Here is a 25,666-nt window from a genome sequence, read left to right as displayed (position 1 = left end):
TGATCCCGAGGCGATGCGCAGCGTTTGGCACACGCTGAGGTCTCAGTGCCGGCGGAACTGGGCCGCTCCCAGAGTCTGAAGACTCGGGATATGAAGGACGTTCGTTTCTTCAGTGCCTGAGCATTCACTGCACACTTACTGTGTGCCGGGCAAGGTGGTAGGGGCTAAAGACGGAGCAGAGAGCAAAACAGGGGTCGGACGGCCGGGGAGGCTGCACTCATGGCGTTTCTGACCTGGAATGAGGAGGGAGTGGAACAGCCTCGGCCATAGCCAAGAAGTCCCAGACTGCCTAGTGCTCCCAGCGCTGGTGGCAATATTTGAAGAAAGGTACAAAGACCCACGCGCTGTTAAGTGGCTGCCGTGGTGTCCGTGGTAAATATTACTTCTTCAAAAACATGCCAACTCTTTCCGCATGACAGCTTACCCCTAGTCTCTAAATTCCTTTCTTCTTCCTCATCTTGAAAAACACAAGACTTTGGTACTGAGAACTGAACCTAAAGCCTTTGCACTGAGCTACAACCCGAGGCCTTTTTGGTTTTTGCTTTGAGACAAGACCTTACTAAGTCACCAACCTGCCCAGGCTTGGGTTGCAGCTCTGAGTTGCAGCCCTCCTGCCTCAGCCTCCCAGATGGCAGGGATTACAAGCAGGCGCCATCACGCTGGCTTGTGGGAGCTCCAGGAGCCCTTGGAGGAGGTTGGTCTATGTGCGCATGTGTGCATGGCCTCCTGCTGCTTGTCACCATTCATCTTTCTCTCTTAATTCAGAAAGCAAACCAAAATAGGAAATCTGTGCTTTATAAAAAATTGGAGAGATTTTAGCTTATTTCATGGCTGTTCACCTTGCTGTCTGGTGTCTGTCTCCTCTTGTTACCATAGGTAGAGCTGATTGGTAAACAGATATGGTGGTGACTAATAAATGATTTTAACAGCTAAAAACCCATTCACCAAGAGACGTTGGGTAAAGTGGTTTGTTCTTTTGTTACTTTTGAAATATGCCTTATTTTCTTTTATTATTTTTGGGCAATCTGTCCAAAATCAAAACAGCTAAGGAAAGCACTGGTGTCAGCTATATTGTATGTTTAAATAAAAGGAAGAAAAATAAGTGTTTTTGCAAAACGTCAATGCATAAGTAATTATGGCACACAAATAATGACTAGAAAGGATGCTGAAAGAAAAGTGGCATAATCCAAATTTTTTTCATATTTAAACAAATTTTCCTATAATCTTTTATTCTTCTGTATGAATGCACTACTCTGGGCCAGCTACAGAGAAATATTCTTATTTGTGCAATTTCCCTTCATTGAAAAAGTATGATTTTACAGTTTGTCACTTTTAGTGACATATAGAAATATAAAGTGCCAAATAAATAGAGCCTTTAAAATTGCAAACAAACTCTTAAAAAAATAAATTCTTTTATAGCTAGAACACCTCTCACAGGCCTGAGCCCTCTGTTAGCAAGATAGAGTCTAGAAACAGATTTCAGAGCAAAGACCTCAGTGCTTGTTTTTACTCTCCTGCAAGCAATAAAATGCTGATGGGCTGTGGCCAGGCACCAGGGCAGCTCGGGACACAGGGCCTGAGGGCGCCCTGTGTGGTGTCCAGAGGCCAGGTGGTGCCATCTTGGCCACACTCCAGGGCCGGGCCCAGCTGAGCAGTATGGTGGCCAGGTCTGTGGCTAGCGGTAACCTGAGGCCACGTGGACAGCACTGTGCTTCTTTGGGAATGAGGTGCGACCCGAACTGTCTGACTCTGTTGCCAGAGGTCTGCGCTGGAAGTACAAGGGACCCCAAGGGCAGCTGTGGGCTGGTTGCGGTGCTGTTCTCTTTAGATGGTAGATGTCAGTGTCGTTGGATACACACTTGCTCCCGAGTCTGGGTGCACGAAGCATTCAGACTTCATAATCGGGCACCGTGGGTCCCCAGCTCGGTCCTCGGGGCCCTGGCACAGGATGGACAGGGAACAGCTCTGTGAAAGGACTGTGGCTGGGAGGGGAGTGAGCTGCGCAGAGGACTGAACGTGGAAACGGGTGGGGACTTGTGTCAAACTGCAGGGCACAGCGAGGCTTGGAGCAGAGAAGTCGATGCCAGCTGCAGAGTGGGGTCACCTGAGGAGCTGCCACCGCCAGGGGACTGGGATGGAGTGAGGACCACAGGAAGAGTTGGCGTATGTGACACACACAGATTTATAACCCACAGCCTTCTGAACGGTGCCTACGAGAATAACCATGCGTGCACCAGAACTATACCTTTTCCATTCTTAGGGGATGGCCGGCGAAGGGGCAGACTGCACCGTGTGTCTCTGTAAGTGGACAGGCCTCTGTGAAGGAAAAGCAGTGCTGGCTCCTTCCAAGATACTCTCCTGGTCCTGATTAAGGATAAAAATAAAAACTGTAGGTTTCCACAAATGATACAAGTGGCTTTTTCTGACGAGGTGCCCATTGATGTTTTTGACTGCATTTGTTTGTCTTTCTTGAAGAAGCCCTTCACTCGAGGATCGCATCGCGACACGGATGACTGTGTGCTATTTGGAGAGGATAGACGTTTGAAATTACTGTGACAGGTGTTTTCACGTTGTTCCTGCTGATCCCACATAAGAAAGCATATTGTCGGAGAAGAGTACTGGAAAAGAACCGCTGTAAAGCGGCATTTTGGAAAGGGGAAGGGGTGAGAAGGACAGGCCTTGAGATGAAAATACAGTTCAATAAAACAAATTTATTTTATTGATGGAACCATATATCCTGTGCTTTAATTTACTCATCATTATTGTCATCCTTGGAGTTGTTTTCTGATACTGCACACGGTTTGGTCCAGGAAGCCTAAAATACAGCCAGTACGAGCAAGGCCGTGTGTCCCGGAGAAATATTTCAATATATTTTGAAATAAGAGTTTGCTTAAGAGACAAAGAAATGAATACCAAAGGCAGAAGACAGAAGATACAGAACACGAATCTCTTTTATATGGAATGGCTCACCTGTGCCCGTGCTAATCTGGAAAACAAGGAACAGCAGCGTTACGTAATTGATGTGGGGATAAAGATTGTTTTTATATTACTTTTGCCATGGAGGACGGCATTCTATGAGCTTATCGTATTTTCAGTCTTGACTGAAGAAAAGTACTGCTGAGGCAATTTTGAAATCAAGGGTTTTCTTATCTCCTTGCAAGTGGCTTCTCCTCTCTCTCTGGGCCCTTCGCACCCTCTTGCTCCGGCCCCGCCCACCCCGCTCCTCAGCCCAGGCTCCCTGCATATAGAAGCAGCTGGGTGGTGATGTCCTTTGGGTATTCTAAATAAATGCCAGCTACACCCCAGAGGCCATCTGAGGAGGTCAGCTAATGCGCTCCGTTTGATTACTTACTTGGACTTTGGGTGCAGAGGACTCTGCGCTAATTCCCTGAATTTGTCCTAGTCATAATTTAGCTCTCCATGGCTGCTTTAGATTTTAGGCCCTCTGGAGAGTGTACTGATTACTCCCGCTCTGTCTTATGTAATAGTGGTATCCATAAAATGCTCTTTTCTCCAGTGCCATCTCCCTGACCACTAACAGGTGCTGGTTTCAAGGTCTCTCCCTTCCAGGTGCAGCCTCCCTGGGGCATTGGTGGCACCGTGGTAAGCGTAGCAGCCTCACAGTTTGCAGGCTTCCCCTGAAAGTTCTCAGACTACAGTGGCAGAGCCACAGAAAGCAAGACCTCAGTGACTCTAGGTGTCACACGTGGGTCTCCAGACACCCTTCCTGTCCCTCTGAGTCCACCCTTGTTGTTACCATTAGAAGTCGATAACCAGGGATTTAGCTTAGTGGCACCACACCTGCCTCCCAAGTGCAAGGTCCTGCGTTTGATCCCCCATACTGCAAAAAAATGTCTGCATCTTAAACTCCGAATTACGCTGGGCATTCTGGAGCTTCACATCTGTCTGTACATGTATTATCCACCTTGCACTTTTCTTAATAGAGAGAGGTAGTGTGAGAATGCTCTTAAATGAAAATGATAAACTTATTCCAGCCAAATGAAATAGCTAAATGAGAAGTTTAACACGTGCCAACTCTGGTCATCATTTTTGTAAATGTTACCATTTTATATCATCACCCAAAAGGCAAACACACACACACACACACACACACAGATGCCCAGCCCCTCTTTGGTCTCTAACAGAGCATCTGAGTGGTTCTAAAAGGGCCCAAGAATGGTTCTGGGCAGTGCAGGTCCAACAGAAACAGGTAGATCCCCGCCAAGCCCTCGCAAAGCTCACAGACTGGACGGGTGAAGAGCCAGTCACTTTGCAGTACCTCAGGGACCTTGCTGAGCAAGGATGGGCAGGAGGGCCTCCTGGGAGAGAGCAGTGCCAATGGGAGGGGCAAGAGCTGGAAATAGGCGGGCTACCTGGGCGAGCAGAAAAGCCAGGCACATCCAAGGGGTGCAGAGCGGCCCTGTGCGAAGGCTTGATCAGGGCGAGTATGGCAGGGAACGGCGGGGAGCAGCGGAGCTCAGGATGTTGCCTGCCAGGCCCGGGATCCCAGGGAGGGTGCTGAAGAGACAGCCTGCGCTGCCCAGAAATAAAGCACCCGACTTTGAAATCCCTGACTTAGTAGTTGGGTTTAATTTAGAACACGAACCTGAATTTCTTCAGTTCCGCGGTGGTTTATTAGAAATTGCTTTTATCTCCTGCTGCTCATTTATGATGCACTTAGGGCTACGTCTGTAGCTGCCTTTCTCGGTGACTACACTAACTTGCTTAGAAGCATTTTATTGAAGCTTGACTTTTCCCATTCTAATAACTCTTTAATTCCTGTGTACTTTCTCCACCGTAAGTGGGCACAATTAAAAATGTTGTGACTTGCCATGAAGAATTGCAGAGTAGAAAACAGACTCCAGCGTTCCACTGTAGGAGCCGGCTGTGTGGAAGTTTGATTCCCCTGCTTGTCAAAAGCTGTTGAAACACTGCTTGCCTCTTTTGAATATAAAATGAAGGTGGATGTGTACCAGTGTATCAAAAAATGACACTTTGTCAAACAGGCCTTTCACGGGAATGTTCTAAATAAAATTCTTTCTGTTAGAAAAACCCAACCTGTCTAAGATTCCAAAGAAAACACAGAGGCACAGGAAGAGCCTCAACTCACCACCAGTCAAAACTGTCGTTTCCATTTACCCTTCACTACCTTTTCTATATTCCAAAAATTGTTCCCCGCAAAAAAAGCTATCAGTTTTATTTCATGGTAATGCTGGTTTGAAGCAAAAATAAGAGCACTTCGAATGGATTCTTTTCGGACTTCGCAGCACGTCTCACGGGTGAGGGTGAGTGGCTGTCCACGCCTGCGCCTTGATGCTGGGTAACTTTGCTCCCTTATCCAGTAGGAACTCTCAGGGGCGGCTGCATTCGCTTCCTTGCAGACGAAGTGCAGAAGTACAGCCTCACTGCTTTCTCGAGGAACACCCCACACCATAGTTTTCAAATCTTTTTGCCTATGGGAAGATGGCAGCCGGCAAAAGGAGAAGACAGATGGGTCCTACCGCCCTGGCCACATCAGCCAGCAGATGTATGTTGCTGTAAGCCTGCCTTTCCTGCGCTTCCAGTGACCCCTCTGTTAGCCTTGCTCTGCAGCCCTTTGGCCCTCTGAGGGTGCCCAGAGTTAAGGTCAGGCGTGACTGCTGAAATGTTAAACCGGAAATCAGCGGACAGTTGGCTCTGATCACAGTGCTGTCTTCTCCGGATAGGAGGAGTATTTGTGCTTACTGTTCAGGGTCTCTGCAGAGAATGGTTCGACGCTGGCTCTTTATTAATGCAATTTTATTAGTGCGTGTTTGCGGTACGTAATGATGTTGCTGTTTATTTACAATTTGGGTTTCTCATATAAGAGAAAGCATACGAGCTCTTGCGGGAGAACTGGGAGGACGACAGAAAGAAGCAGAAGGTGATGGGGGCCACTGACTCGCGGTAGCTTTAAGCACCCTCGGATGAAGGAGCAGTGCCGTTGAGGGAAGAACTCTGCTGCTTTACTTGAGGTGCAGGCGGCGCTCGCCCTGCAGCTTGCTCTCCATTTCAAGACCCACAGGTGCTGTGCGAAGGTTTGAGCTAGAATGGGGGGAACACATCTCCTCCAAGGGAGATGGAAAGCCTAGGGTTTACTAGAACACCAGAAATTCTACCAGTACTGCTGTGAGCGGATGCTAGGAGTGGACGACAGACTTTAGTCACTAATGGTCAGGCAGATCTGTTGCCTTCCCGTTAGCTGACTCACACTGTCACTGCGCCCGTGGCTCCCACTGCACCGTGGGTGTGGTGGAGGAGGAGGTGAGAATTGTAAACATTTCTCCACAAGGATTGCTTCCCTGTCTCTGTGAGGCGGGGTTGAGGACAGCGAGGGGTAGAGCTGTGACCTGCAACTTTGAATCCTATCCCCACCACTAACGCTGAGCTCAGGGGAGAGCCTAGATTCTCCAGTCCTCATCTGCTCCATCTGTAAAACGAGCCCCCTGCCCTTCATTTAGGTATTTAGTTCAGTGCTTGATACACATTCAGTACCTAATAAATGGAGCCCATCATTAATAGATAGATGTGCATGGCTTGGCCTATGCAGCACTGTAAGGATTGTGGCTTCCCCGGGCAGCAGGAAATCCCTTCCACATAACTCTGCTATAATCCTAGTCCTCTTTATTTTTTTCCCTTGAGGCTGGGTCTCACTAAGTCACCAGGCAGGATCTGAACCCTCAGATACTCCTGCCTCAGTCTCCCAAATTCTGAAATCAGGGGCCAGGGATTTAGCTCAGCGGTTCGGTGACCTGCCTTGCAAGCACAAGGACCAAAGTTCAATCCCCGGTACCAAAAAAGAGAATTCACACTTTGAAGATCCAAATTCTGAGATCAAAGGCATGTGTCACCACTCTTGGCTGGATTCTCAGATCTACAAACACGGAAAAGCTGTTCTATGCATTCTCCTTGTTCCCATGTATATAGTCTGTGCTGTTTATTTAAATACAAGTTAAAGTCAGAATTTGTCCTTGATTACATTTATTCGTCTGACTCAAGAAATTTTATCACGCTGATCATCACATACTCATGAAACTCTTTTGAAAACCATTAGTTTCTCCTCAGTGTAAGAAGGCCAAAATTAATTTTTAAAACTTAGATCCCTTTAAGACTTAAACAATCATATCTCTAGGTGTAGACTGTTATTTCCCAGAAAGTTGCAGCTTATGTCCTGCTTGCACAGGAAATGGCAGGGACATGTCCATGTCTGATCCCATCATACAGCAGGCTGGCCCGGGGCCATGTGGTCATAGCCAGTGTGAACAGCTCACTCTGAGACCCTAACCAAAACCAACAGAAGGTTCAAAATGACCCTCATGCATTCTAACACTAAGATTGAACTTTTTGAACTAGTTCATAAATTAATTTCAAAGTGAATGAAGCAGCAACATTGAGCTTTAGCTAATTATGCTTAAATTAAATATAAGCACTTTAAAATAACCATTTAAATTAAATCCAACGCTCAGGCAACTTATCACTAAAAGTAGAATTGGTAACTTAGGGTTTATCATTCTGAAACAACTTGTACCACATTTTTGGTGAGTCCTCCCCTCTTCTTAAAGGAAAGGTTACATGTTTTTTGTCAATTTGATAAAGAATCAGAGTGAAAAAGTCTTTTAGATCCATCCTTGAATGCGCTATTTGCTTTCCACATCCACCTCAGCTCATTTTAATTCTAAAAACAAATAACATACACCTCAGTAACTGAAATACCATTTGCAATTGCAAGAGAAAATAAGCTTATTTTGTAAAATATATAGGTCCGCTTCATAAAGTAGATACATATTTTTCAGTATAACTGTTATTTAGCCTAAAGCCTGACAGTGTTTTCAAATTGAGTAAATGCATTGATTAAAATTTTATGAAATCTGTTTTAGCGGGCTTCTTTCCCAGCCATTTGCTGTGGCAGCTCACCTCCTACTTTCACGTGCTCCTGGATCAGCTGACAAAGCAGAAGTACAGCTGCCCAGGCTTCCAGCAGTATGTGCTTCATTATCTGCTGCTTCCCGTGCTGCAGAATGGGTGCCAGTGCTCAGAATCTGAACGAGCAGGGCCTGTGCTGGCTGAGGGCAGCTGTGGATTCAGGGGCAGCTTAGCTTGTTTTGTTACTTGAACTAAATATCTGCAATTACTGGCTGCCACCGTTTTCTTCTGTTGTAAAAACAGAACTAATTGGAGGTGCTACCCGTCGGGCAAGTGCAGCAGCGTAACGAACCTTGAGTGCCCTCTTGAGTTGAGCATTTTAATTATTCATAATTAGAATGATTTCTGTTTATTTGGGATCTTTGCAAATAATTCTAGTTTATCAAACAAATTGAGAAGCAGAGTAGCTGGGGCTTTGTTTTATCTTGTATGAAGGTCAGTATGCCAATTTCTCACAAGCAAAGAAGCCAGTTCTCTGGCTGACATGTGGGCACAGTGACAGGTAATGTGTCCTGAAATAACTACATACACTTTTTTCTCACCACCTTTTCTAGAACCCTAGCACTATTAGGGCCATGAGGTGAAAAACTGACAAGGATTCGGATTATAAACAATTTATGAAAATATGTTCAGGGGAGAACAGATATATTAGATTCTACCAGCCAAGCATACAATTTTTTCCTTTTTCTTGAAAGAGTTTGTGTATATAAGAGTGTGTGTGTGTTCATGTGTGTGTGTGTTTGCTTTGTACCCCAAATATATTTCCATCCCTAGACTCAAGTAAAAGATGATTTCAGGGCCCATGTGCTGGTTTTTATTGAACATGTATTAGTGGTAATGGTGTACTAAGTTTCTACAATATATTTAGTTGTCATATACACCTGTAATAATAGTCTGAAATAGTATTCAATAGTTTTTTGTAAGTTTAGCATTGCGACCTTTTTTTGTTTTTCCCATGTTTTTCTTGTTTCCTATCCTTATAACGCAGCAGTTGGGTTTTAGACTCAAATGGCACTCTTCACCTAGCAAATTAATCAGGCCTCCTGGTAGTGAATATTCACCTTGGGAAGAAACAGCAACTGTATCCCGGCTAATGGGGCCTGATAGGGGCCATTGTGCCTATGGAAGGCTGTAGAAATACACCCAAGTACTTATAAGAAAAGTGTAACTAACCTCTCCCTCCTAAAAACCTCAACAGAGAGAGAAGAAACAAATTTCTGCTGTAAGCACATTATTCAGTTCAGGGTCATCCCTGGTGGACAGGCATCACCACTCATGAATCCTAAGGTTAAGTTCAAATGTGATTTCTGGTCTCCACCAGCCAATGGTTCCGAGAAGGGAGTAGATGTACCACGAAAGTGTAACCATGACATGCCTCTTTCCACATTAGACGTTTAACTGTAGCTGCTATGGAGAGGAAAAATAGAAACTAATTGGGAAATCACTGTGATTCCATGTCCACCCCCAGCGGCTACCCAGTGAGGAACAGGCCAGAAGGACAGCATGGAGGAGAGGAGAGGCCATGGAATATCCACCCGCTGATACTCATCCCCGGGATAGCTGAGAAGTATCTGAATGTAGGTATGTGTGTGGAGGGCTTCTGTGTGCCCTCGCAGGTCGCTGTCTAACCGTTCTTACTTCCATCACCTGCACGCCTACTGTCTGTCTTACCAACCTTTGGAAAGCGCTGATTGGCACCACCAGTCCCACCTCCCTGCACACGAGGCACATAGAAGCCCAAGTGGCCTGCAGCAGGTGGTCTCCCCTCCAGTTCCTCAGCTTTTAAAACGTTCACCAAAACAGTTTTAAACCTCCACTCTCTAGTCTGTGTGCCCACATGGAAACCTTTCTCCTCACTGAAAGAAGACCCCCATTTCCTGAACATAGAAATCCTTTGTCTTTCCAAACTGCCCTGTGATCATTCAGCCTGATATGTCAGCATCCTTGGAATAAGAAACACCTCGCAGATTCGTGAAGCCAGTTTCTGGGTGTCTGGGTGGGTCGTGGGGCACGGCTTGGGGACTATAGATGGTCCTTCCACGCCTCTGTGGCACTGCTACCTCCCGCCACTTCCCAGCTGCCAAAAACCAAATAGCACTGCTCCTCCACATCCTTCCCCCTGGTTTCTCTGCCTTGGAGCCAGAGAGTCATGGACTGAAAGTGTGAGCCATCTAAACCTTTGCTTCTTCTTTGAGTTGTGTGTGTCAGGTACAGTGCCCAGCAATAAGAAAACTGGTAACTCTGCTGGTCTTTTAGTCCGAGGACAAAGTCAGATTCTACCTACACTGCAGAATCTTGCTGATCTCCCCTTCTTCCAAACTTCTCTAGAACTTACAAATTCTTAGCCCCTTTTTTCTGGCATTTGCCAAGGAGTTCTGTCACATGCGGCTGTTTTTATGTGTGTGCACATATCCTGTGTCCTTGGTATAGCAGCTGTATACTTCTACAAAAGACGGGGCCTGGTGTGTGTTGCCGTTTGCACACCAGGTCATGGGTGTGTCGCAGTCTGGGCACAGAGTGGCTGTGCTGAGCTTCCAGGTGGGCTGCAGGAACATAGGTGAGGGGTGAGGGCACCTGCCCTGGAGCTGTGCTGCCGGAGTCCGAACTCTCAAGCGTTGGCTGGGTAGCCTTGTCATGCTTTTTTGTTAAAACTTTCTATGCCTTAATTTCTCTTCTCCAAAAGTAGATAATACTGTCCGTTTTGGTGGGTTGTTGAGGGGACTAAGCAAGTTAATAGATTGAAAAGAGCTTAGAGTCCAATGCATATTAAACACTCAAAATTGTTATAAGAATATCCCATCTCAGTTTTTTAAATATGTGCTGGAGAATAGATGGCGGGGTCTGCATTCTCATCAGGAATCCCGCATCCCTGGAAGGTCAGTTCCCTGCCAACAGACAGGCAAGGAGGCAAAATTGGAGCCCAAATGTCTTACTTTAATAGTCTGCACACGCGCGCAAGCACAGACGCCTCGTGCCCAATTGTCACTAATCATAATGTGCTATTTTCGCTTCTGTTTGAGTTTTTTTAAGTTAAATTATGCTGAGATTTCACTAGGTTTCACCTTTCAAAAATATTTTGAATGGCAAATCATTTTGTTGGCTTTAAATATTTTTAGGGTTTAACAAACAAGATGGAGTCATAGCCTTTATTTATTATTTATTTATTTTGATTTATTTATTAGACTCAGAGTTTAAAATTCCACTCAGGTATTTCTACTCCATTTTACTGGAGAAGAAAGGGGGAATTTTAGTGGCTGCCCCACCCCCAGCACAGGAACACATCCGCCCTGCACGCCTCTCACTCCCGGGGCCACTGTGAGGTGGGCCTCCGCCCGACCTCCTTCACGCTACGTTAGAAGGTAGGGCTGTACCAGTGTCTACAAAATCAGCACTTCAGGATTTGGTAAATTATGCCATTTGACAGCAAAGCATAAAATCGATATGGGGTAGTTTTTTAACTGGGTCCTATTTGAAATTATTTTGGGGAATTTGCGAAGAATTCTATGAAATGTGGCCAACCATGAATCTTGCAGTCTCTTTCCTGGCCAGGAGGTCAGCAGCAAGTCTGTTCTGGCCGTTCGTGGCTGTCTCTGTCTGCGCGTTCTGTGTCTGGGCGTTTGCAGCACACAGCACTGCAACGGGTGCAGCAGGGAACTGAGGAGTGGTTGGGAAAGCTAGATTTGCAGCTCTACTGATACATTAAGTACACTACGCCTTCTCAGCCCCAGGCTGAACTTTGGAGTGACTGCACTGTCCCCCAGCAGATCTAATGGAACCATTTTCATGGGGAGTGCCAGCAAGAGTGAGGCTTGGGAGGCTGACTTACATTGTCCTAGGTTTTACCATATTCATTTAATCACCAACATAAACGTGCAAAGTGGGTTACCCCTATTCACCAGCGATGAAGTGAAAATTCAGAGAGCTCATCATGCTTAAATCGCTGCTGAGGAAGAATGTCCATCTTGAGCCAATCTGAGGAAAAAGCAAATTCTGTAATAGTCCTGGGTGCAGTGAGCTAGGGTTTGGGCCCTGAGGTGAGCACTCAGCATATCATAGACCCTCTTCATGTTTCAGCTTCCTCATCTTAAACAGCATTGTTAAGGTCAATACAGTTTATGGGTAAAATGGCTTTGAAGTGACCAAAGATACTATAAACAAAAATTATAGCTGTGAGTCCGCTAAGTATAAACACTGACACAGTCCTCAAATGGTTTGAAATCCCTTGTCAGTGATGGGAAGAAGAAGGAAGTGATAAAAGGAAACAAAGACCAAAACTTGTAGAGGCACAATACCTGCATAAAGCTTCCCCCAGTAGTCTAACACCAAGGCTGGTCCAATGTTCTTCAGTTTTTAGTCACCACAAGTGGAAGATACCCTTCTCATAGAATACTTCATGTTTTGAAATTAAAGCATAATGATCATTATCACCAAACCAAGAACCGAGTATGGAACACAACACTGGAAATCGGGACAGCTGCATACGGGCTGTATGTCCTCTATAAACTGGGTGTATGGCAAGCACTGAGCACTGAAGGTGACTCCCTGCCCAGAGTCCCTGAAACACCTCGGGAGCCTCCGTGAGATCCAGCCTGCTGCTTCTTGGTCCTGTTTTTCAGCCGTTTTCCACAAGGATTAATGGCACTTCCAGTTGTAGCTGGTGTCTGGTTTTGACCTTGTAGACATTGAAGGGAAATAAATGTATTTGATGAGTTATTAAGCACATGCTTCAGTTATTATGATAATAAAAACAGCTCAATCTTATAAAACTGTGAGGTGCTTTCTGATTCTTAGCACTTAATTGCACTCCTGCTGAGTTTAGATAATACATCCTTAATCTCAGCACGTGACCCAGCACATTTATTTAGGTTGAGAACGTTACCCATATTTGCTCCTACTTGGTTTGCTATGATAAGTTTCAGATACCACCTGCTAGAGGCTTTTTAAATTACATTTTGGCTTGAATAACAACAGGTTACTTAGCTAATATTTTGAACAGTATTCTAAGAATCAGAGAGAAATTAACAAACCACTTTTTTATGTGTGCTTTGTCAACTACCAGGAGGAGACCTCTGTCTCCAAGACCTACTGCTGAGATGGAAAATCTGTGATCTGCCATTCAACTTCATCTGACCGATTTCAGCTGTCAAATATTTCTAAAAATATAGATCTATGACAGCAGCATATTTGCAGTTTTTAAAATAACCTCCCTAGCATTTGCAGTTTATTGTTATTTTTAATTGTTAAGAATTTTGAAGGTAGGATGGAATGCAAGAGCAATGACCTCAGGGTTGCAGCAACAAATGTCAAAGCTGGGGTATGTTTCCGGGAGTATATTCCCGAGTAACAAAGTTATTTTATAAATTGTGAGTCACTATCCAAATAGTATCTACAAAAATGTGTGTTTCTTCTAAGTAATGAAGCATAATAGTGAAAAACTTTCTTGCCTCTTTTACTTGAAAATGTTCCTGACCGTGTGTTCTTCTGCACATTCTGGATGGGTGTCTACACCAGGTATTGTGACAATATCTTCCATCCATGCAGTGCTGTTCTATGCTACACGTTTGTAAATGGATTGGTCTTAGTCCTCAGAGGATTCCTGCGAGATTTTGTTACATATCTGAGAAAAGTGAGGCTCAGATAGGTTAAGGAACAGATTGGCAAATTAGTAAATGGTAAAGCCAGAAATAAAATCTGGACTCATTTAGACCCTGTTATAGTTTGGCTGAACCGAGAGTGTGTGATGCTGGGATTAAAGGCGTGTGATTACTAAACCACTACACTGATTGGTTTGGCACCGCCCTAATCCCTGAAGTCTGGATAAAATGAAAGGGCAGAAAGATTCTGTTAAGGTTCCCTTGTTGTTTTTGCTACTTTTCCTGTTTCTCGTTACCACCCTGCCTTGGAGCCATCCGATTATAGGCTGAAACCTCTACAAACTGTAACCAAATAAATCTTTCCTCTTTTAACTTTGAGGGTCAGGTATTTTGTCTCAGCAAGGAGAGAAAAGTAACTAAGGCAAACCCCAGTGCTCATGCTCTATAACTTTTGGGGAGGTCAGGAGGAAATCAATAAAACAGAAAGACTCTCAAAGCAAAAACAATGATAGTAGCTACCGTTCAGTAATGTGTCAGGTGCTGGGCGTGGTGCCCTAAAGGATTTAATTCATCATCCTAATAAACAGGTTCCAAAGAGTTCACTCATCTCAGGTTTTTCATATGAATTAGATATTAATATTCCCTTTTCATTTATAAGAAATGTAAGCCTCAGAGGCATTGAGTGGTGGATGGGCAATAGCTCCTGATAAAGGGCAAGGCAGTGTAGACCAGCTTGGGTCTTGCTGAGTCACAAAATCTATGTTCTTTCTATTTTTGAATAATATAGGTCAAAATGTATGTCTAATTTACAAGGACTCTGAACTACATAACATTTATCTTCTTTTCTCCTAAGTTACTCTTGAGTAATTTGCTTTATTTAGAAATTAAGGTGCTTTATAATAGCAAGGAACTTCCAGAAAGTTCACCCCAGTCCACTTGATCTATAATGGTTTGCCTTCATTCTGTCACTGCCCACATCAGATTTGACCCCGACAGACCCAGAGTGATCACCTGGTGTTTCAGTCCAGATTAGGGGTTCACTAAGAACCAAATAATGCAAGCAAATTCATGAAAGTCAGGAGAGCTGCCTCCCCTGCAGAAATGCCACAAGGTACAGATACAGCTGCACAGCTGACATCCTGATCCCATAGGCAGCCTAAACCAGCCCTTTGCACTCACTCATTAAACAAGTGTCCCTGAGTCCCAGCTCTTTCCACGCCTCCATTGGCAGGGGATGGAAACTGAAAAATCTGTGCCCTCTAAGAGCTTTACAGATTAAATACAGAGAAAAGGCAGAGTAAACATCAAGCAACTGAAAGTATATTATATTGCAACAGCGAAATAAATTCTGTTTAGTACCAAACAAATGCACCCATACAAGAAGAGTGCTTGTTTCCCCTGGCTGGAAGTGCTTGGTTACAAAAGGGCTCACAGGAGAACGGCAGCTCCAGGATGGGCAGAGGAGATAATGGGCACTGGCCAGGCGAGTGCTTGTGATGGAGGTTGGGAGGCAACAAATACATTTTTGGTTCTGACAATTTTTGCAGGGGCCCTGGAGAAAGACAGACTGAACAGGGTGAGGCGAGACAGGCACAGTCTTTGATTCCAGGTAAAGATTCTGGCCTTTGGCCTCCAAGTGATGGGGAGCCATTGAGAAATTTGGAGCGGAAAGGTGGCATAATTAAAAGAGTGCTTTAAAAAAGATTAATTTGGCAGGACTAGGCAGGATGGATTGGTAGAAAGAGAACAGCAAAGAAACTGCTGCCATAACTCAGGTATAAGGTGATGAGGTTCTGGACAGAAGTGACAGCGGGAGCAGAAGGGAAGAAATAAATGTGAGAGATGGCACAAAGAAAGACACGAGAGAAGCGGGTGACTGGACAGGGAGGAAAACGCCAAATACAATGGCTTTAAATTCTGTTCGGGAACTTTTGCAGTTTACAGCGTGAGGAGAGTTTGTGAAGCACTGTCTATACTATTCATGGTCTGAGTGCCATTGCATGCACAGAAGATCTTGCTTCTACTCAATGCATCACTTCCTTTGGCAAAATCTATAGTAAACTGAATTTCAAGAGAAAATACCTGCTATGATAAAACTGACTATACCGTAGTTTTAGCTTTATGCTTCAGTCCTAATAATAACTAGAGGTAATAGCTGCAGCTACAGGAGGACAGCAGATTAGATGAATGAAGAAAGCACAGCTAAACAATGCTTCAGTCCCCTCCAGAGTTCTTAATTTAGTTGTTGTTAAATTGACTTTAAAAACTGTGACTTGCTTAAGTGTAGAGTGAGATTATTTTTACAAACATATTCATGTGATTCTTTAGTAACCGAGAAGTTTTTGTAACACCTTCCTCCCAAGATTAACTCAATTGTCTTCAGACTTCCTTTGTAATTCTTTTACTTGGGCTGGGGATTGAACTCCGTGGCACCATACCTGTCTCGCAAGTAAAAGGTCCTGTGTTTGATCCCTGGTACCAAAAAAAAAAAAAGTAATTATTTCACTTGCATAGATGAAAAAAATGAGCTCTAGAGAAGTCAGTGAATGGTTTACACCACGTAGTGTGAGAATTCAAGAATTTATCAGTGCATGGCAAGCCCAATGGACACACAGACAAAATAAGCTCAGAAAGGAAGCATTATTATTTTTATTTGTTGATGTTTAGTCAAAATATTGAGTTGAGCATCAGGCAAAGTGTAGTCCTCTGTCCTAAACACACACACACACACACACACACACCCTGGCTGTTACATTACACTATGATTTATGTTATTGTTTACTTCAGAAAGCAAGTATCATTTCAGTATTACTTAGAGGCTGTTTTTAATGCATCAAGTAAAACATATTGTGGCTTCTAATATTAATTCACTCCCCACTTAGCATTGTTGAAAATATTTATGATCCAGGATAGAGCAAACCATATTGTTATCCATTTTCTCCAGCTTTGATATAAAAGCCTCTTCAGCTGTTTTCTAGGGGGACTGTTGTCAAAGTTGGATGATGATTTATGTTGTCAGTCCATTAAGTTGATTGTATGGCGTCCAACACAACTATTGACCATTTATGAGAAACCTGGGGGCCACCAGTCTCTGTGAAGGCCACTTGCTACCTGGCCTCACGCGTGGCTAGCCTTGAGAGCTGGGTTTGGTAATTTACGACAGGCACCATCTCTGAAGACCCATTTGCAAGATTCACTGTAATTTAGTGCTAAATGGTCATTGCAAGCCCAGAGCTGACCTGAGCGCCTGACAGAGCAATCCCGTAAAAATACAGCCGACCCACCCAGGTGTCCATTCCAATTATCTGGAGTAGAAATGAATACTTTTAAAAGCTGCTAGTTTTTGAAAGGTTATTACAATTTATTCCAGCAGTTTCTTTTGTACACTATGATGAATTAGTTTATTACACCATTATTTTCCATGTCAGCTTTTTAGAAGATTGAACCATAATGTTGAAACATTAGTATGAATGGAAAACCTACTGTTTTACAGTTCAGTAATATATTTCTTTGAGAAAAATATGCTCAGTTTTTAATAACAGGTAATTTTATGTTTATGTTCCCTAATGCTGTTGTCAGCTATTATTTATTTCTGTTTGGTAAGAACTGGAGAACTTTCTTCTAAAATGTTAATGGTGGCTTAGACAGATTTTAGAGTCAAAATAAGAATATATTACCTAAACATTGAAATTATAAATTGGAATTGTTTTTCCCTAAAAGCTAATATTTTCTAACATTTCCTTGACACCAATTTGATATACTATAGATACTTTCAGGGAGAACAATACTTCTGTTTCAAATTTTTCGCTAAATGTGATGGGGATGGGGACATTTTAAACTTCATTTTCTAAGTCTTGATGACTTTCTAGACTTTTTTTAAGTGAAGTCTTTGTCATAAATGATTTGTTACTTCATGAATCATGTGTAAATATTTAATAATCAATGTATTTTATAAAATATTGTTTATAGCTGATAGAGATAGCTTTTTCTTTAGTCATGTTTCTGTTGTACACCTACTAAGATAGTAAGAAAGCATAGGTAACTTCCTGTTTAGGTATAAAAATATTCATTGTGCTTCCATGTGAGCAAGATTGATTGGACACATTCTAAGAAAGATCAGCATAGTATTTTCATTCGTGTAGCAGATCTGTTTTGAGTGCCGTTATATGTCAGGCTTTCTACAACTGTGTGTAGTTGAAACATGTGTGACAACGTTTTAAACTTTCAGCCTTCTAATTTCCGTTGTAGTTATCATTCCTGCAGTTTTTCTAAAAAGTAGTGAAATTCTACAAAATTCCAGATCTTATGTCAACTGAGTTTATGAGCAAATTAAGCAATGGCTTTGTGTGTTTCATGCTTCCCATCGCAATACAGGAAGTGCTTGTCAAGGAACTATAAATTTTATTTTCTCAATACATTTGTTTGGTTGGGCAGCACTATCTATTTTCATTGAGGCAAATGAAGTAGATGTTAGTTTTTATCAAAAGTAGGATTTAAAACTTCCCATAAATTTTCCCATTGTGCCAAAAAAAAATTATTGATAATATGTTAGACTGATAATGTGAATGCCAGTATTTGCTTTTTGGAGGGTGGAGATAATGTTTTAATTGAAACATGGTATATATACAAAAGTAGCTCACTGGGTTTTTATAGTCCAGTATAGTCAGCACCTGGGTCAAGAGACAGAAACCCCCAGTGTCCCAACAGGCATATGTCCTCCCCAGGAGTCACAGCCTGGCCTAGTGACACCTCTGGATGTGTGGCATCATAGATTAGGTTAGGCTTATTTTGAACTTTATATTAATAAAATCACCACTTTCTCAGTATGATACTTTCGCGATACAGCCACATACTGGTATGTTGTACCTTGTTCTCAATGCTAGATAATACATTGCGTTATTTAGGTTTGTTTTATTTACCCAATGCACTGTTGATTATTACTCAGTTATTTTCAGCGTATGGTTATGGCCAAAAAAAAAAATGCTTCTGTGAGCACCATGATCATCTTTTGGTGAAAATGGATCCCTTATGCTGGATCCAGTCCTAGGAGAGAAATACTGGGTCACAGGGCAGATCTAGTTCAGCTTTCCTGGACACAGCAAGCCAGTTTTCACAAGTTCTAGTTTTTTCTTATAGTTGCTGCTCACTTCTCTTTGGACTTTAAGCTTTGACATCAGTGGGAAGACCTGACTAAAAAGTTTATAGGATTCTCTTCAGGCCTGGAATTCTGTATTTCAGTATTTGTTTACAGTGGAGAGCAAAGCAGGCGTAGGTTTCAACCCAAGGCAGACAGTGCAAATCCATTCCTTGGTATTCTATTCTGTTTCTCTATTTACATTTGCATCTGGATCTGACTGTTATTGAACATGAGCATTCACATCTTATGCTAAATAATGAAATTATAGTATTTGATGCAGAAAAGCTGGAAAAGCTTTCTGCTTTCCCCCAAGCATGTGCTCCTACATAATACAGGATATTTTTTCACCAGGCTAGTAGAAAAAACTAGCCAAATGCAAAACCATCCCTTTCTTTAATGTTCCTAGTTAGTTTTATTAATAGAACAAGGATTATGAATATGCATCCTTTGGTACATTTTAACACACATATATCCATTTTGTTGCATGGGTTTTCATGGGCTTTGGGGGGTTGCCTAGCATCCTGGCTTTGCCAGCTAGGTTTAACCAAATTCTTTCTCAGCCTTATTTTCTTCATCTGTTATATGGAAAAAATCATAGTCTTTGCCTCACAGATTACTGTGAAAACAAAACAACACAGTACATCACATTAATAAGAAGAAATAAAAGTAAAACCTACAAATGATAAAAATATTCAAAGAACTTTGAGTGGTATCATTTTTGCTGTTTCATTTTAAGATTAGCATTCTTCCAGCTTTGACTAAAGACAGTAAAGATACTGCTGTTCATAATACATTGACAGACAGATGCACTTTAAAATCAATCCAAACTCGACAACTAGGTCTCTATCAGTACACATCTGTATACGCAGTGAATACAGCCGTCTTAGGGAGATGGTGCATATCGCATTTCAGTCCTTTCCATGCCCCCTTTCCTACCTCCCTTCTCTCTCCCTCTTCCCATCTACAAAGAGTCCACATCCCTATTCTCTATTGTTTTGTTTCATTTTGGGTTCCAGGGACCGAACTCAGACCAAACTCAGGACCTTGCTCTTGTGAGGCAGGGAGCAGCACCACTGGGCTAAATCCCCAGCCGTGTTTTGTTTTGTTTTGTTTTGAGACAAGGTTTCACTGTGTGGTTCAGGCTGATCTCGAACTGGTGGTCGACCTGCTGCCTCAGATTCCTGAGTGCGGGATTACAGGAGCGCCCACCCTGCATTGGCCATTGCCTTCCCCCGACTTTAGTTGTACTCTGGGTTTCTTGTATAGGAGAACTTCTGTGACAACTGGGTTTAATTCTTTCTTTCTTCCTTTCATTTTCCACAAATACTAATCAAGCACCTACTACATAGTAGGAACTATGGGGCGTCTACCACAAATAATTCAGACACTGCTTCTGGGTGCCGGAAGCTCTGGAGGCTTTGAGGCTCCAGCGCTGCTGACCCACCTGGCAGGAAGTGCAGCACTATGGAGGCACACTGGAGAGGCCCTGGGGACGGACAGAGACAGGGTTGTGCCTGGCACAGAAAACAGTGTCAAGATGGAGATTTTCAAAAATCTCCTGTAGAGTGTAGAAGATGCACATGTAGAAAAGGAAAGGAAACATGTCCAGGTTAAGAAAGCCAACGCTGCAGAGGCTAACACCCATTAAGGCCCTGTGGACTGACCTTAGAACTCCATCAGGGGCATTGAGAGTCATTGAATGCTTGATTTTTTTATTAAGATACATGTGTCATGGCGGGGGATTTAGCTCAGTGGCACCACGCCTGCCTGGCAAGCACAAGGTCCTGAGTTCAATCTCCAGTACTGGGGTGGGGGTATCATGGATGGCATACAACGCGATGTTCGGATATCTGTGTTACATTGTGAAATGCTAAACTAAGCTCTTGACCAGATAGGATACATTTTTATTGACCATCATCACCATGCTGTACAAAGATCTCCTGAGTTCACTCCTTCCACCTAACTGAACCCAATCCTTAGACGACCGTCTCCCTACTCCTGCCATTCTATTCTCTGGAAGCCACAGAATGGATTTTAAAATGTTTTAAAATTTTTATTAGTGCATGTTTGCGGTTCCTAACGTGTAGATTCATCGTGGGGAGCTGGTATATGCAGACGGCACATCTCAATTCTGTGTTTCCCTTTCCCCTCCATTCCCTCTTTTTGCCAGCATCAGGTTTATTTATTTTATGTTTTTATAAAGTTAATTATTATACATTTAGACTCACAGCCAGACTAACAGGCAAAATATATAGTTTTATACATATAGCATATATTTTATATATTTTTATTTTTATTATATATACAAAAAACACATAAGGCAATTATAGCAAATCAGATACAGATACACTTCTAGATGTACTGTCCATACTAGATTATAATAACTTTTTTCTCTCTTTTTTCCTATTATGTCTTTTATTTTGCACTTTATTTATGTACTGAGTTTCTTATGTAAGAGAAATTAAATATACACTTGTGTATCTAATTTGCTGTATTTAATATTATGGTCTCAAGGTGCATCCATTTTCCTACAAATGACCCAGGTTTGTTCATGACAGACTAGTACTCTGTGGCATATAATCACCACTTTTCATTATTCCCTTCTCTGTGGGTTACATACAGGCCACTCCTGAGATGTAACTCTTATGAACTGTTCTGCTATAAACATGAGTGTGAATACCTCACTGTGGTAGGGTGTCTTTAACTCTTCAGGGAAAATACATAGCTGGGTGAGATGGAGTCTCTATCTTTAGTTTTTGGGTCTCTCCCTTCTGATTCCCACAGAGGCTGTACCAGTTTACACTCACTCCAACGAAGCAGCAGAGTTCCTTCTTCACAGCAGCCTCTCCACTACTTTGTTATTGGTTCGTTTCTTGATGAAAGCCAATTCTTTCTAGGCGACATGAAGTCTCGGCATTGTTTTAATTTGCATTTCTGGAATGGTCAGTGATGTTGAACATTTTTTCGTGTTTGTACTTCTTCGTCTGAAAAATGTCTGTGCATTTTAGATGTCCGTTTTTCAGTTAGGTCTTTAAATTTGGGGCGGGTTTAATTTTTTTTAGTTCTTTATATTATTAGATATAAAGAACTTTATAATATCTAGATATTATTTCTTTGTCTGGAGAGGAGCTGGCAAAAACGTTTAACCAAGGGCCGGTGATGTAGCTTGGTGTTTCTACCACCTGCCCTGCAAGCACGAAGTCCCCAGTCCGATCCCCAGTACCCACACCAAAAAAATGTTTAACCAAGCTGTAGGTTGTATCCTCACTCTTAGTGGCTTCCTTTGCTGTGCAGAAGCTTTTTAATTTGATATGATCCCTTTTGTTGATTCTTGGTATTATTTCTTGTGCAACCAGAGAATTTTCAGAAAGTCTTTGCCTATACCTATGTCTTCGAGAGCTTTACTTATTTTGTCTTTCATCAGATTCTCTTTTAATATTTAGATCTTTGATTCATTTTTATTTTAATTTAATGCATGGTGAAAGATACGGGTCTAGATTCAATGTTCTGCAGGTTGATAGCCAGTTTTCCCAGCACCATTTGTTGAAGATTCTTTCTTCAGCCAAGGTATTTGGCTCCTTTGGCAAAGATGACATAGATGAATGTGTGTGGAATTGTTCCTGCATCCTCTGTTCTGTTCCATTGACTCAAAAGTCTTTTCTTTTCACTTAGCTTTATAGTATAACTTGAGTCTGGGATTGCAACACTCCTTCCTTGCCGTTGTTGCCCAGAATGGCTTTTGCTAGTCTAATTCTTTTTTCATCCCAAGTATGTGAGTGTCTTGATTAAATTTGTATATTAGAAAAACCACTATTGGCACAAGCTGAAGGATGGATTGGATGGAAAAAAGGCCAGAGGCAGGAAGAACAGTTTTGCTGGATCAGTACACCCAAGTAGAGGTCATCAGTGACCTGAGTTCAGGACTCGGCGGTGGGAACAGGGAGAAGATGGACAGAAAGTGTCACACCTGGGAAACTAGGATGGTGCCTTAGTCCTAACTTGGAAGACACCGCAATCGTTGAAGCAAGAGATGGGGAAAGAAGAAAGCCAGAGGTGGAGGATGTTGCATTTCACTGAGGCAGGTAAAGATAGTGATACCTGTTGTCATCTGAATACAGAACACCTGTAGGTGTTGATCAACTAGTTCAGAGTTGGGGGATCTTCAGCAAAGACGTGAATAATGGGATAATTGGAGTGGCCTTGGATATAGGAAAGATTGCTTAAGCAGAGCTTCACGTGAGAAGAGACAGGCTGAGGACAAAGAAAAAGCCATATAAGACAGAGGTGGAAAAAGAGCACATTGCTTAGGGTTCTGGAGAGGAACACAGTCAATAGAAAAACATGTCACTGTGCCAGGGAATTTATGAGCTGGGCTTGCTGGGTCAGAGGCTGGAGAGCCCACCGCGACCACCGAAGCGCCGGACAGCAAGCAGTGCAGGAGGTGCTCAGCCTGCGAAGCTGGAGAACAGGCTAGAGCGAGGATGCAGGGCCGGTCAGGAGTGGGACGGAAGCTCTATGCAGATCGCTGCTATGAGGCTCTGTGCAAAGGATAAAGAAACGTGCACGGGCAAGGGCAGCACAAAAGACACACCTGTTCAGGCAGAACAGGGCTCATCAAGCTCAGCCCTCTTCTCCTCCTTCCCTTCTCTTCCCTTCCTTCCATCCAGGCTGCCAGCCAATGTGGCGGTGCCACCTCACCCGGGGCCCTCCCCGCGCAGTCCCCTGGGGTCACCACGGACTCCAGCAAAGCCTGTGCTTTGCTCCTCCGCTAGGCCTTGCTCAACCCAGGCACGCTGACGGCTATGACAAAGAGGACCTGAGACACTGAGCAGGAACAGCCCCGGGTGGGAGGAAGGTGTGGAAGGAAGGGGCAGTCCGAGCATCGCGCCCCAAGATGGGAAAGCTGGGCGCCGAGATTGACCGCCCGATTTGGCCGCAGAGATCTGTGGAACTCTGAGCCGGCCAGTGTACAAAGGACACGCAGGAAAACGAGGAGGAGTTGGCGGCCTCCACGTAAGCGTGGCCACGCACGGCACATCACGCAGCTGTATTATCAGGATAGTTATTCATTATCTGTTAAAATACGTATTTTTAACCTAAGCACATCTACAAAAGCGCACACCAATTAGATCGTAAGTTTCTCTCTGTGCACGTTTGCCTTTAGTAAGTGTTCATTAAAAATATGGATTTTAAAGGCTGGGGATTTAGCTCAGGGGTTGGGTGGCCTGCCTCGCCAGCGCAAGGACCCGAGTTCGAGCTCAGGTACCGAAAAATAAAAAAATAAAATATGAATTTTGTGTCCTGATCCACCTGTTAGAAGTTCACCTTTTGAACCTCAGTTGAGAATTCTGAAGAAACAGAAATGGGGTAGAAGAGGAGATTCTCTTTGGAGAATTTTTTTTTTTTTTTTTAGAGTTTTGGTTAATTTTGGAAAGTTTAGGATGGAGAAGTGAAGCACAGCGTAGGAAAATCACAGATGTCAGAAGAGTGCGTGTCTTTGCCTGTACCAAATGCAGTCTCCCCAGGCAGCCACTTCCGAGGTCCCGCCAGGGCCTCCTCGCTGTGAGTCAAGAGCAGCTCTGCTATAGCTCACACAGAGGGAGGCACAGGCCTCTGTTCCCTTCTCTGTCCCACTGCTGAAAATTAATTTTCCGCAGACTTCTCTTCCCGATGCTGTTACTCGCATCGTCTCCCACCCAGACCATCTCGTGTTGTTCCCGGGGCTCTCCTGGGCGACGGCACCGAGTCAGACAGGGCTCCGGGCCAGTCCTCCTCACTGTGGGGCCCTTGTGCCTCTGACCCTGGGAAAGGTTGGGTTGGGGATTTCCTTCCCAACCTTTGCACTCAGTGGTGAGCGCTGCATCTCCACATGGCGGCTTCTGGGCTCTGAGGGCTGCCCTGCCCTCAAGTCTGGGACAGGGCCATGCGTGGCGCCCCTCACCCAGCTTTCTGTCCGCACCTCGGCAGCACCTCTCATCGGGCGCTGGGCTGAGGACCTGAATGGTCTCTCATCTGATTCCCGCAGAGCCAGGAGGCCAGCACTGCCATGATGTTCATCAGGAGATTCTCCCAAGTATCCACCCAGTGGGCAGCAGGTGTGGGATTGAGCCAGGCATGGTGCCACAGGCCTAGAATCCCGGCACTTGAGAGGCTGAGGCAGGAGGGTTGCTGTGTGTTCCAGCCTGGACTACACAGTGAGTTCAAGGTCAACCTGCACTACAAAGCTAGACTCTGTCTGAAAAATAAAGAAAGGGGAGAGAGAACAGGATTGAAATCTACATTTCTCTACAACAGACTAGTAAATATACTATCAAATATACTAAGTTTTGACTAGAGTCCAATGGTTTAATAAACAAAGGACTCATAGTTGTGTCTTCTCATTCTGCCTTAAGCTTTGCTTACTAGTGTACTTTCTCCTGTCTTCTTTAAATCTTTTTATACCCTATTATATATATATATATCTCTGTAGGATGCTTAAACTTGGGGGAATGGTTGCAGAGACATTTTTAAATTACAGGATAAAGTCATTATTAAAATTTAGCATCATAACAAAAGATGATACGTACTACACACATCAGTGTTGTGCGTAAGCAATGTTACAGTAGCATGAAAGCCTTCTCCGAGGAGAAAGATGAGGCACTCAAGTGGACAGAAGAGTGAAGGGCAGGAGGGAGTGGAGTCCTCCTGGCGAGGGTCTGGAGACCTCCTGCGTGATGGCATTGACAGCCTGAGGGTGCAAGCGGCCTGCTCCTGGCTGCAGTGCATCTCGAGCAGGACCGTGACCTGCAGGTGCCTGCGAAGGGACTTGCCATGTGTCTGCAAGCTCCGCCCGCTCTTTCTCCAGGCGAGGAAGCCGGTTGGAATGGGGGAGGGCGGGGGCCAGCAAGGGCCACATCCAGTGTAAGGTTAGGGTGCTAAGAGCGGTCATGCCGCAGCAGCCACTCAGGAACTTTTGCCAAAACTAGTAACCAAGTCACATTTACAATTAATTCGC

At 43.8% G+C, this 25,666-nt stretch overlaps 1 protein-coding gene across 5 annotated transcripts in view; it reads left to right on the top strand.

The window, feature by feature from the left end:
- Hs3st5 (heparan sulfate-glucosamine 3-sulfotransferase 5) overlaps positions 1-25,666 on the top strand; it is a 250,082-nt gene that overhangs the window by 134,884 nt on the left and 89,532 nt on the right. For 2 of the 5 annotated variants that reach the window (XM_033763393.1, XM_033763394.1), the window contains one exon: positions 9,410-9,518. The exons of 2 other annotated variants lie outside the window; for them this stretch is intronic. The gene's annotated coding sequence lies outside the window, so the exon portion shown is untranslated. Of the gene's footprint in view, positions 1-9,409; positions 9,523-25,666 lie in introns of all 5 variants that reach the window. One more of the 5 variants, XM_010614053.2, reaches the window with a different exon arrangement.

This window comes from Fukomys damarensis, unplaced genomic scaffold (assembly GCF_012274545.1).
Source record: "Fukomys damarensis isolate Sample0158 unplaced genomic scaffold, DMR_v1.0_HiC HiC_scaffold_14, whole genome shotgun sequence".
NCBI classification, from domain to species: domain Eukaryota; kingdom Metazoa; phylum Chordata; class Mammalia; order Rodentia; family Bathyergidae; genus Fukomys; species Fukomys damarensis.
This window is presented reverse-complemented; position numbering and strand designations above follow the sequence as displayed.